At 43.0% G+C, this 13,480-nt stretch overlaps 1 long non-coding RNA gene across 1 annotated transcript; it reads right to left on the bottom strand.

The window, feature by feature from the left end:
• Positions 1-254: 254 nt before the first annotated feature.
• Positions 255-2,044, bottom strand: LOC140578830 (uncharacterized). Its single transcript, XR_011983103.1, has 2 exons — positions 1,593-2,044; positions 255-1,075 (listed from the first exon to the last, which is right to left on the bottom strand). It is a non-coding gene; the product is annotated as an uncharacterized lncRNA (long non-coding RNA).
• Positions 2,045-13,480: the final 11,436 nt, after the last annotated feature.

The raw sequence follows: 13,480 nt of genomic DNA, 5'->3' as shown, positions 1-13,480 counted from the left end.
CAACCCAATTTGGGTTATTTTGGTAACCCAGCGCTGGGTAAAAAAGGGACTAACCCAACGCTGGGTTATTTTGACCCAACAAGTTGGGTTACACGTTTAACCCAGCATGCTGGGTTGTGATTTTTAACCCAACTATTAGTTAAAAATGACTACACTGCTGGGTTGAATGTAACCCAAAATGGGTCAGAAATTTAATCTAGAAACTTTGGTGATTAAAATTACTAAAATAAAAACAATTCTACAGCAATACATACTTCAGTAATGGAATTTTATTTATGACAAAACATGTAAAAAATGTGTCCATATGAATTTAAGACATTTTTCCCATCTCCACCTCAGCATCAAGACAATTTCTATTAAAATGTATCAAACTGTATCACAGAAACACTGTGACTGAAGTCAGTAACAATGCATCAGACTGAAGTCAGACAAATTAACTTTAGAAAAACACAATTTGAAATATGAAAACTTTTCATAACATTTACATCATGCATAAACATTAATATATCCTGAGATATACAGGAATCATCAGTAAGAATCAATTGCAATGTAATTGCAGAGTAGAGGAAAAATAAAAGTATGTAGAAGTAATAATGAAAAAGCATTTAACTGACTGAAGTCAGAAAGATTAACTTTAAAATACAAATTTGTGCATAAACATTAACATATCCTGATATATATAAATCATCAACTGAAAAAATATGTAGAAGTAATAATGAAACGGCATCAAACTGACTGAAAAAAACAAACGAAAAAAAAAACTTAAGAAAATACAAATTTAAGATTAGGAAAAAATAGGAAAACATTTTATAACTTTCCCATTAACAATTATGTGCAAACATCAATATATCCTGAGATATAAAGTGACTGAAGTCAAATTTACTTCCAAGAAAATATGTATTTAAAATATGAAAACATTTCAAACGTCCACTGCAGCAAGTAATGTACTTTGCTCAAATGCTGTGCCATTTATTATAGCAAAGGCTTGAAAGCAGTGGTTGTCTCCAAGCATGAGAACATAAGAAAATTCAATGGACTCTTCTGAACGAAGGTACTCAGCCATATTGGTCCCAATCTGAAAAAAGGAAAAATAAATAAAAAGAAATGGTATAGATTCATTAAGAACTCAAAAATGTGTAAAAGTTAAATATCCTTAGAGCTACCTTCAGAACACCTAAAAAACCTTTAGGAGCATTAAAGACCATAACACACCAAGCTATCAGCATTAGTTAACCACTGACCATGGCCTTAGCACTATGCTTAGAAAATGTCCGTCGAACATGCTTAGTTTCAAGCCTCCTTTAGCCTGAGCTGAGCTCAGACATTCCCGCCTGCATCAAACCATTTACAGGATTAAAGAAATTACATGTTCGTAGTAAATTAACATCGTTTGCTGTCGAATGTACAACTAAGTCAAACGAATTGAACGAAATGTACCTTACAAGCAGAGCGGGAAATTTATGTGGATGTGCTGACAAAATCAAATTAGTTAAGTAAACTCCGCTATATCAAAACCGTATCTAACACAGTAAATCATTAATAATAAACAAAGTAGATTTAACATATACAAAAGTAATATTTCAAAATTTTACGTTATCCTTTCCAAGCTCCTTCCGATGACGATGTCACGCGCGCTTTCCCGTCCACTGAGCAAGAGATCGGCCGTCGCTTAGTCGTTAGGTAATCTCAGTTCAACTGACCGAAAGCCTAAAATTTGCGTGTATATATATTATACAGTAAAGCAAATGTTTTATTTATTATGAACATTGTTAAATACACACTGAATAACTTACGTTTCAGACAGAATTTCACTGGCTTCCCTCTAAAGACGGCGCAAAACTCCGTCAACTCTCGCTGATGTCCCTGGATGTTGACGTGACGTGCGTGCTCTCTTTCACGTCCGCGTTCCCAACCCAGCACTGCTGGGTTATAGATCAAGACCGATTTTCAACCCAAATTGGGTTAAATCAACCCAACTTTGTTACCCAGCAGTCTCAACCCAGCATTTGGGTTGAAAAAACAACCCAGCGTTTTTTAGAGTGTACTAAAGGCAGCTCCTCCGACATCTGGATTCATGGTGAGCACAGGCAGAAAACACTGAACATTGTGACTTAGGAGCCATACCCACTGTTCAGGGCAGAGGAGCGTTGTTGTTGATCAGTTGCTATCCTCTGTCGTTGTACAGCACAAGACAGCTTATGTGCACTACTTCCAAGACCTGACCCCTCCTCAGACCAGTCCTCAACAGCAGGCTCATCACTGGGCTCTATCTTCCAGGTCGGGTGGGGGCTGGTACCCACACTGAAATGGGGGGAGATGAAGTGAAGAATGGTATAAGTAGTTTTGCGCATAGTTAGCCCAGGGGAGACATTGACTCTAGTCTGCTTGATTATTAGGGCAGTTCAAGCAGATGAACTTTCCAATCTCCTGGTGTAACTGTCCATTCATGTGGAGATGACATCCAGACAAGAAACTTGGAGAGATCCCAATCTGGCCACAAAATGCTCTTCAGAACCTGGACATGAAGTGCAGTCCCCGGTCACTGACAATATCCTCTGACATGATATAAAATTGAAACAAGTTCTGAAAGATGACTTCGGCTTTGGAGCAGATAGCAGCTTAGGTAGTAGAAGGAGGTAATTGATCGTTAATCGATCAATGACCACCAGCATCATGGTACAAATTTGCAACTTTGAATGTCAGTCACAGAGTCCATCATGATGTGAAACCAGGGACGCTGGGGCACAGGTAGGGGTTGCCCTTAGCCTGATGGGAGTGTTTAGGAGGTCTTGGATTGGGAGCAGACTTGACATGATGAGACAAATATCCTCTGCTTTTGATGACCACCAAAAGCACCGACTCACTAGCTTCGTGGTTGTCGGTATGCCTAGGTGTCCAGAGCTCAGGAATGAACATGCCCACTATATGATTTGCGACCAGCCGGTGGCTGCTATATATTGTCAGTTAGGAGGTAAAGAGGGTACAGCAGGATCATTTGGGAAGGCGTGCTTGATTTTGTCTGACAGCTCCTGTCTAACTGGGCTGATGAAACAGGTCTGGGGCCAGATGGTCTCTACTGGAGCTTCAGTCCAGGTCAAACCTCTGGCAGAGGTGTCTGCCTTGGAATTGTTCCCTTCTGGATGATAGGTGACCATGAACCTAAAATGGGCAAAGAACATGGCCCATTAGGTTGCCGAGGTTTCAGCCGTTTGGTATTATGCACATATTCAGAGATTCTTGTGGTCCATGAGAGATGCTTAGCTGTCTTGGGCCAGTGTCTCCACTTGAGAGACAACTTAATTGCTAGTGGTTCCCAGTTACTTACGTCATAATTATGCTCTGTCACCAATATTTTGTGTGAAAATAAGGGGCAAGGGTACAAATTGGGAATGGCACAACTTCCTGGGGAGTACCCTGCTTCCTTGCCGATGTCTGCTACATCTACTTCCAGGAAAAATGGCAGTTGAGGATCAGGCTGGTGGAGAACTGGTGCCTGGACAAAAGCTTGCTTCAGCTGCTGGAAAGCGGCCTATGCTTTAGCAGTCCAGGTAATCAGCTGATTGTTATATGGGCAAAAGCCATGAGAGCAGCCGCAAAGCCACAATTTCTGATGAACCACCAATAAAAGTTAGATTAACTAAGAAACCTTTGCAACTCCCTCTAGGTTTTTGACTCTGGCCAGTCGGACACTTTGGTGATCTTCAATGGATCTATTTCGACCACACCTGGGGAACGAACGTAGCCTAAAAAGGTAAGATGTTGGACATGGAGCACATACTTCACCATCTTAATGAACAGACATTGGTCTGAGAGACACTGCGGCACTTGACGAACATGACGAACACGTGTTTGGGGAAAGGAGTAAATGAGCAGGTCATCAATGTAAATGATAAGAGATCTTATGTGGTGAAAGATGGTGTTCATGATGGATTGGAACACAGAGGGGTTATTAGAGAACCCAAAAGGCATAACCAGGTATTCATAATTACCGTGGGTGATGATGAATGTGGTCTTCTATATATCCCTCTCCTATATTCGGATGAGGTGAGCTTGGTGAAGAAACATGCAGACCTAAATTTCTCCAATGTGGCAGAAATCAAGGCCAGTGGGAAGCTGAACGTAGTCATGACCTCTTTCAGGCCTCCGTAATCGATGCATGCATGCAGTCCTCCATATTTCTTTTCCACAAAAAGAATGCTGAAGCAACAGGAAAGGAGGATGGCTAAATGAATCCAGACTGCAATGCCTCTTCAATGTACAGCCCATGACCTGGGATGTTGGCAGGATGAGAGGATACATGCGGCTCCTAGGCAAGGGAGCCCCCGGAAGCAGGCTGATCGTGAAAGTCCCAGGAACTGTGCAGGGGCAACTTGGCTGCATTGATCCTGCTATGAATGTTCTGGAAATCGTGATACTCTGCACGGAGGTGGTGTTTATGGGCAACTGCAATCAAGAGGCAAAATAGGAGGGATTCCAAGCAATTATCCCACCCATGCTTGATTCACCCGAAGGGAATTGCAGATATCTGAGCTGCTTTGTAATCAGACATAGGTCAACAATTCCTTGCGCTGGGGAAATCGGCAAGACTGGGTAAATAACCTAGACAATTAGTGGAATAAGGTACAGCTGTCAGTACTCTGGGGAGAGCAAGTGACAAAGGGGGGCGTGGTTGAGGTTCAGATGGTGGAACCGACTCAAGCCTTACAAACACATCTGTGATCTCTACTATCATAATGGTAACCCTTAGTGTAAAGCTTGTATTTCACAGTGTTCCCCTCCCAATGTCACCTTGTTCATTAATATGTAAAGGTAACAACTAACATTTAACAGCAACGAACAGCTCCACTCTCAAAAGCTAGCAAAGAGCAGTGATCCAGCCTTTTAGTTTTGTATGGCACCGGTTAGATTTGTAGTTATTAGTTATGAAGGAATTTCTTTCTTTGTGTAAATGTGGAAAAAGGTTAGCTAATGACATGTAATTTGCCTCCTATGAGGAGCAGTGCCGTCCTTTCAAGGAGCCAGAGTTCTCTGGTATTCAGTGAACTACTGATCAATCCTGGCAATCCATTAAATTACTCAGCTGCTCGCATGTTGGGGGGATGTGTTGTGCTGTCTACATTGTCAGAGGTGTACCTTGAAGATCGCTCTGCACATGAAAGGGCACTCAAATGCATAAAATTCATATTCAACCTCATAGCACGTCCATCGTGCTTCATTTTAAAGATCGTGGCAGTTGATTCATGTGGTTAAAATTATGACCACTTCACACAATTGTGAATATTAAGCAGTTAGGGTGAAAAAAGCAATAGAAGTGGTTTCCTGCCTTACAGTAAAATGGTGAGGAGTGTATATGAGTCTGTTCATTTTTAAAGCAGTTTTAATGGCAGCTTTGCTTTGAATTATAGACATGATTTAAATCTCTAGTTTGGAGAAGCAATAACGAAAACAATTAGAAAGAACCAATTAAAAAAAAAACTGTATTATCCCCAAAACACTTTGAATTTTGTTGTTGATTTTTTTTATGTTGGTTTTTATCTTAGTCTTTGTGAGTTCCAGTTGACCTCAGTCCCTATGCAGGAACTGCTGTGAATCTTCAGTGGCCCTCCTCTGCCAGGCTGCCCATCAGCATTACTTAGCATCTCTCAAAAACAGTGCCAGAGACAGTCTGCTGCACTGCTCTCTTGATACCAAGAGCAGGCAGAACTCGTTCCCTCAGGCAACACCTGCAACAGAAGATGTGTGTATGTGTGTGTTTGTCTCTTGTGTTTTATTTTGAGTATACTTCGGCATCTTAGTTTCTGCACTGACATGCTAGTTTTCTTAGTTAAGAGTAAATTAGTTTCCCATGTACAGCAACACTAAACCATCTAGTATGAAGGAAAACAGTAAGTATGGTAACGTGTTTTTCTGTGAGATTAAGAGAGATTAGTGGGTGTATTCAGGGAAATTAGACAGCCAGAACTGAACAAAATTTAGCTTTTATGGTTAAATTGTCTAAATTGAAAACAAAGTCCAAATTGCCTTACATTTAGTTCATGAAGTGTAAGCTCTGACAGGCAAATACAGATAAAACTCTGTTTGTGTTTAAACAATGAGATTACACCATAGTCCTGGAAATCTCTTAAGAAGTAATAAGCAGTAAATTATGTAACTCTGAAATTAAATGTTACTACTTTTATCTTGCCAACAAAATAGCTACATTTAATCTCAGCATTCATTTTATGGCCCACAGTGCCTAGAAATTTTAAGAAATGTGGGTTGAAAATTATTTCGTATAGAAATGAGGCTGTTTAAAAGGCATTAGGGCATTTTCTGAGAGTCATATGATGTTGGTTCTTCTGGCATGACTGACAGACGTGATCCTGAATGTATATTTGTTTTGTGTTAGGTATGCACCCCCATCAAGCCCATCAAACAGGTCATTTCACTCAGGCTGTAAGAGGTAAGCATAATAAACTGGGTCGTCTTTGATTTTGCTTTAACAATGTATAAAACATGTCAAAATATATGAGACTGAAGCAGACAGCGTCCTTGCATGTGGAATGATACGAGTGTATAGTATTCAGAATAAACTGCAAGCATTTTCCTGTCTTCAAATACTCTGCCAGAGACAAGCAGCACCGTTTCGAACTATACCAGTTTGGGCTAATAGACATGCACTCAGGTTTTTTCAGTCAATACAATGTAATCACACCTGTCACCTTGATTAATACCTACTGACACTTCTAAAAGCAGACTTTGTGATGGCACAAGTGCTATCCTCTGCCCCTTTAGACGCATGAGAGTTGGGGAAGAGCAGCGATGAGTGATGCTGTCTGTGGTACCATGCCATTTACAGAGTGACAAAGAAAGTGAAGAAGTAGGTATGTGAAAAGGGAAACATGGTCTTCTTCCGGAAAGGCCACTGGGGACGTTGCAGACACACACGTCCGATATTAACAAAGCAGCAAGTAGGAACAACTAATGGTAATGATTAAACATGCTAATGATTTCTGTGATGTTTAAAATGACTGTGAATTGTGTGTAAATGCTAAAGTTTTCCTATTGAAAATGAAGGGAAAAAAATGCACTGAGGGCAAGGACTGGTGTAACAGAACCTCACAGGGACTGTGGATCCAGGTACAGAGCAGACAGAAAACCAATACGCAAGACAAAGTCATTGTCAGGAACCGAAACTCGGGGGGGAATAGACAGGTGATCTATGCGGGGGGTGAAAGGTAAGGTAGGCACACATGCAGCCATGAGAGAAGCTGGAAACGTACTGGTTCAGATGAAGGGAGCAGGACACACCCTGATGGGACTGGGTATCAGGGAGAGTCAAGCACACAACATCACATGGGAGGCGCAGGCTCTCGGGACGAAACGGTAATAGAAGGCTAACAACCTGAAGATACCCAACAATGCTTGTAGGAGACCGGTATGTAACACTGAGGAGAAGCTCCAGGCACCCAAGATCAACACTTCAGCTGGAAAATCGGGTTTCATGCAATGAAAGTCCACTGTGAGCGATGGGTCTAAGATGCCTGCGGTGGAGACCCAACACTGCTCTTCTGGGCCACAGCCCTCCAAGCGGATTAGGTATTGCAGATGGTCATTTTGCCACCTGGAGTCCAGGAGGGCCCACATGGTGTATGTGGGGAACCTGATGACCTCCTGCAGTGGTGGGGGTGATGACAAGGTGGTGAGAAGGTGCAAGGGGCTGAAATGCATAAACTTCAGGAGAGAGACATGAAATACTGGAGAGATTCTGTAGTTTCCCTAGTCAACTGAAACTGAAATCTCACCGTAGTTAATTTGGCACAGGATCTTAAAAGGTGCAATGAATCTTGACGACAACTTCCTTAATGGATGATGGAGAGAAATGTCCTGGGTGGACAACCACACCTTGTGACCAAGTTGGAGGTGTGGGCAGGGTGGCGACGATGGTTGGCACTGGCCTTTTGTTGTTGACCAGTGCGGGAAAGCTGTATGTGAGCTGCTTCACTAACGTGCCCACTCCTTAAAATCCAGTGGCCCAGCCCTGGTACGTAGGTGGATTCTGTCTCTCATGGGAGAGGTGGTTCGTAACCTAAGACACTTTAAAAGTGTGTCATTTGCAGAGACAAATGAAACAGCGAGTTTTAGGTGCATTCAGCTCATGGTAGATACTGACACCAGGTGTTTTGGGTCCAGGATGACCAAAGGAAATGTCTGACATCATCAATGACTGGCTGATGCAACTGGCCTGAGGGGAGTGTCCACAGGGTCTTGGTTTGGCTACACACAGGACACGATTCGATGTAGTTCAGTATATCCTTACCGAAGAATGCCCATCAGAATCAATGACTCACTAACTCTGAAGTTCTGTGAACTTCAACAAAGTGTGAGCCCACTGGATGAGGCGAGCCCAAACAGACCAGCATATGCAGCCTGTTGGGGGAGTTGTCAGGTGGAGCAGGATCTCCCAGCAACGCCATGTCAATCTCATCATCCAAGTCCCACCTTATAGGAGCTGATTTTACGAAGTAGGTTGGGCAGTGAATGTTGTCTTTTGAAAAAACTTTGGGGTCGAACCTTTGGGACAGGCCGTCTGCGTATGTGTTCTTGGCCCTGGGTAGATATATGCCACCGTGAATCAAAATAGTGCAAAAAACACCTCGTGCACCTCTACAACAAAAGGTAACTGTAGGTCAGGCTGGGAGAGTGTGAGGCCTGAGTCAAAGCCTGCTTGAGACAGTTAAATGCAGCATCGGCTTCCTTTTCCCAAGGAAGTTGCTAACTCTGTTTACACCGTGAGTGTCCGTGGCATGAGAAGGGCAGTGATAGAACTAACATTCCGAAGTCTAACTGGGTCGCCCAGATTTTACTAAAAACATTGCGGAAGTCTATAAATGTGGGAGGGATTTCTACCTCAGAAGAGGTTTCAGGCTCTCTGCTGATGCAACACTAGCAGGTGCTTGTAGACATGTGGCAAAACAAAGTGTTCCCTTCGGTGATGTCCCCCATTCACCACAAGATACACATGAGATTGTGCTGATATAACCAAAGATGACCAAGTACTACAGGGTCTCAGGGAGACTCGGTATCAAAATGTTTGATTTGTTTCTGATAGATAGATCTGGAGTAGGATGGGTTTGGTAAGTTGGGTGATGAACCCCTCTCCCACAGGGGCCCTGTCCAGGTGCGGATCTTGAGCAGGGATTCAACTGGCTGGAGGGGTAGCGTCAGATGACAAATGAGTGCAGCATTGATGAAATTGCTGGATTTCATGCCTTCATTCTCTATAAGTGTTCCTAGCACTTCCTATAGGCTATTATGTAAACGTTTTCCATTTCTGCTTTTGTTAGGTTTTTGCATTTTCATGCAAAAGTCACATGATCTAAGTCACATGATTAGCCACTTTTCTGTAACACAAGCAAGAGAGCAGCATGATTCAAGGCGTCATTTTCATATTGTTCAGTCTTCCTGTGTGATCCTTGGAGGAGCATGGTTTGTAAATAGATTAATTCATCTACGTTTATATAAATTATTTCTGCTCATATTTCGTTATATTTCATGTTATTTAAATACATTTTTAATAGTTTTATATTATTTACAGTCTTACTCTTTGACAACTAGACTACATGGGTGTGTTGTATCTTCATTAAACGGACACACAAGTGCTTGAAAACTACTTGATGCTCCATCATTGAACGTAGTGCTACTTCAGTCAAGTCAGTCAAGTGTGTTTAGCTATCTGGTGATGTGTGCCTTATTACATACTCAGGTGCCAGAATATTTAAGGGTAATATCTAGCATATGTAAGAACATGGACGGTGACTTCCTCGCACTTGAGGAGGAAGTGTTGAAGTCACCATAGCACAGGCAAAGCTGGTTCTGTGTGTGCCGCTCTGTCTCGGTGCTGGTAAGAGACGTCCATCCCAGACGTATGGGCTCAACCTCAGAGGTGGACAGAGACGCTGGCTCAGGTATCAGTGGTGGGTAAATTGAGATAGGAAGGTAGTGTAAACCAGGTGGGCTGCTGGTGGCGGCAATGCTTGTGCAGATAGTGAGCTGGATGTAAACCTCCAATCGGAGCTCTGCACGCCAGTTTTTGGTTGCAGATTGGGGTTAAGACCTCTCCAATACATTTTAAGGAGTTCCGGCTCTCTTCAACCTCTGGCGACTGCGAGGGCTTGAAACTCAGCAAACTCCAAGGCAGGAATGCTGATGGAGTCCCATCAGATGTTTCCCACATCCCAACTGTTGATCAAAGACCTTGTGGGTCTAGGATCAGAGAGCTGGACTGTCTTCAGGGAACAGCGCTGTCGCCCATTCGCAAGGTCTGACAGTGAGGAGCGGGAGGATGACATCGCAGGATGCGCTGGGCATCAGGATGTCATTGTGCCAGATATACAGCTCACACTGAGCAATAAAAGCTCAGAAGTGCCCGGGGACCCATCGTATCGCTCCGGCATCGGCTAGGAACAGGCAGAGCGACTGGCACAGCTGGCGTTGGAGGGGCCGCAGTAGACGGTGAATGGCCAGAGGAAAGGTTCTCCAAGTTCCGAAAAGCTCTGTTCGGTCCATGTGTGGAGAGGAATTCTGTAACAGAGCCTCACAATTCGGCCTGTACTTCCACTTTATTTGTAAAATGTCACAAGACATAGATCAGTGAAAATTTTAATGAAAGTTTGGGAACTGCATGTACTTCCTTTAGTTGCCTTTCAGTATTAAATAGCTAATGTAACCAGATTATGTGATTTCCAACTCAGTTTCAATAGTGCCCCCACCGTTGCGGGGAGGTGGGGGCATGTGCATTAACTTTCCCTACTTCAGAAACTAAGTGTGCTCATTCTGTCAGCGCAAACAACACCTGGTGATTTTTTTCTATCTGACTGTTTTACTGGGTTGTAGATGCTGAAATGTTTGCATGGTCACTGATAGACAACATTGCCGAGGTTATTACATGTAGAGTTGCAGGTGCAGTGATACATTAATCTTTATTATTTGGCCATTAGTCATGAAAAGTTTGATGGAAAGTTGAGAAAAAAAATCCTGTTGCCCAATTTGCCCAATTGCACAGAAGGATTCAGAAGTTCCTTACTATTTATTCCAAATAATTAAACAGTGTAAATCCTTTGCACATCATATTTGCTGCTGCAATTAAACACGATTTGTTTTTGAAATGATATGATTTTTTTTTTTTTAATGAGACAATGTCCCAATTAGGAGCTCGGAATACAACGTGCAGATAGTATGAATACGTTCTCTCTGCAAATCCCCCTCTGATTTGCATTTTAATTTTTTTAATTTTCTTCACCAGCATAATCCTCTCCTAACCTTGATGAGAGCCATGTGTTCCTGGTGACAAGTCTGAGAGGCATTCTCTACACTTCTCACAAGTTCTGCTCTGGCCTGCTTCATAAGAAATGGGCTGAACTGAACTGAACTGAAGCTAATAAGTGACTAAGTCTTTTGTGTTATTGGAGGAAAACGTCCATCTTTCCAAATTGCTTAGCTGGTGCAGAATCACAGAATATCTGAAGTTTATTCCCAGAAGCACTGCAGAACACCCTGGACAGGATACCAGCAAACTGCAAGGCACGCATGCAGTCTACAGATGTTTGTGTATTTCAGGAAGAAAGCAGAGCAGCTGGAGGAAATGAAAGCCAACATGGGGCGAACTTGCGACACGACATCCACAGGCGCAGAGCAGGGGTTAGGATGTGAGCCCCAGAGCTGAGGGCCTGAGAGCACAGTATGCCTCATTCGGCCGGTATGATACTCTCCACAATGCACAATCCATCTAAAACATCCCAATAACAACTAAATGGGAATTTTTAACTTAAAGTTGATTGCATTTTTGTATGAATAGTTAGCGCATATGCATTTAGGGTATCACTACTGTTCATCCAGAAAGCTGCTCATACACTGTAGAGAACAGAAAAGTAACTTGCAGATAAAGTTTTCGCTAGTATAAGCTTGAGTATGTGTGAAATATCAACAAAGAGTGCATGGCTTTGTATGACATCCTGACACGAACACAAACAATTTTCTTGCAAGAAATCGCCAGAACCTGTCAGTGATCATTGGCTACCAAAACAGGAGTTTAAGAAAAAAAGCGTTTTTCATGCATCATGCTGCATAATCTGCAGAACGTCACATAGTCTGGTCATTACCAGCCCCAGAATCCTTGAAGGAAATCAGAAATGTATCTAAAGAAGGCCATTTCATTTCCTGCTTGCCCTCCCAAGCTAAGGATTCTGAGGAAACCATGATGTGGAACAGTGTTAAGATTCCACATTGGTGTTGGTAAACTGGCGTCCCTCGATTAACCTGAAGGAGGTAATGAGAGAGGTCCCCCCCTTTCTCCAAACCGTGTCCATTTAAGCCAGCTTTGCAGGGCAAAAGTTTGAATTTTTGTGCTGACCTGCAGTTTATCCCTATAAGGTTGTTGCCATGCTGAAAATATGGAGATTAAATACAGTAGTCAGAGATGTGCGGAATATTCAACATCTAATTTTAAATAAACATTAATTGTGTTTGGGAGAGGATGAAAGGTATCTAAGGCTGTCTTTCTCGAAGATGAAAAATGAATGTGAATGTTCAGACACGCGTCCTGCTGAAAGATGGAGCACAAGCATAACATTCATGTAGTATCACTTCCGTACATCACCCATCGCCTCAGGTAAAAAAAAAAAAAAGAAAAAAGAAAATAAAGCACTAGAGTATTGTATGGCTTCAAAAAGTGCTACTTCTTGAATATTTGTTCTGCTTAAATGATGAGCTTAAATTCCTGTGTGTTCACTGCAAATATTGATTCCTCCCTTCTCACCTCCCATGGGCCAAGCGCAGATGAAATCTCCATTAATGAAAGCTACGATTTCGGGATTTCACCATGAAGAGGCTGGCTTCTCACGTCAGGGTGCCGACACCCATAATCTCTCTCTCGGGCTCTGTTTAAATACTCACTCCCTTTTTAATTCTGCCTTCAGCAGGCTAACAAAGATAAGACAGGCCAGCCCCCCCCCCCCCCCCAAGACCTGAAGGACGGCAATTATTGCTATTCAGGATAATAGTCTGTGCACTCAAATGCAGAAACACTGCGTTCAGTATAGTAAGGACAGCCATTCCCAGTTTCTCATCCACCACACTGAGGCTCAGAATCTCCAGGAGCCAGCTGTGGTTTTGGGCTGTGTGGAGCCTTGTCTCCCTCCTGTACCCCGGTGCTGTGTCACTTGCCTGCATGCCTGTCACTGCACCCGGCACCGTGCTGCCTGTATTCAGTTGTCACCTTTCCCACCCATGTGTAAAGCTATATAGGGTGTGCGCCTTCATTCAAGGCCACATATTCATGCTGGATTTATGCCTCTGGAGGCCTGTGCCTTTTGGTTGCCCACGGGGTGCTGCGTATGAATAGTACGCTACTCTCAGTTCACTTCCGGACGTTCCGGACCGGCAAGGTGACCCTCTCAGTTTATCCTGGGCGCTTTCGAGACGCGGCGTCCGGAGCGCAGAG

This window comes from Paramormyrops kingsleyae, chromosome 16, assembly GCF_048594095.1.
Source record: "Paramormyrops kingsleyae isolate MSU_618 chromosome 16, PKINGS_0.4, whole genome shotgun sequence".
In the NCBI taxonomy this organism is placed as follows: domain Eukaryota; kingdom Metazoa; phylum Chordata; class Actinopteri; order Osteoglossiformes; family Mormyridae; genus Paramormyrops; species Paramormyrops kingsleyae.
The sequence above is the reverse complement of the archived record's forward strand: the minus strand, read 5'-3'. Positions and strand labels throughout refer to the sequence as shown.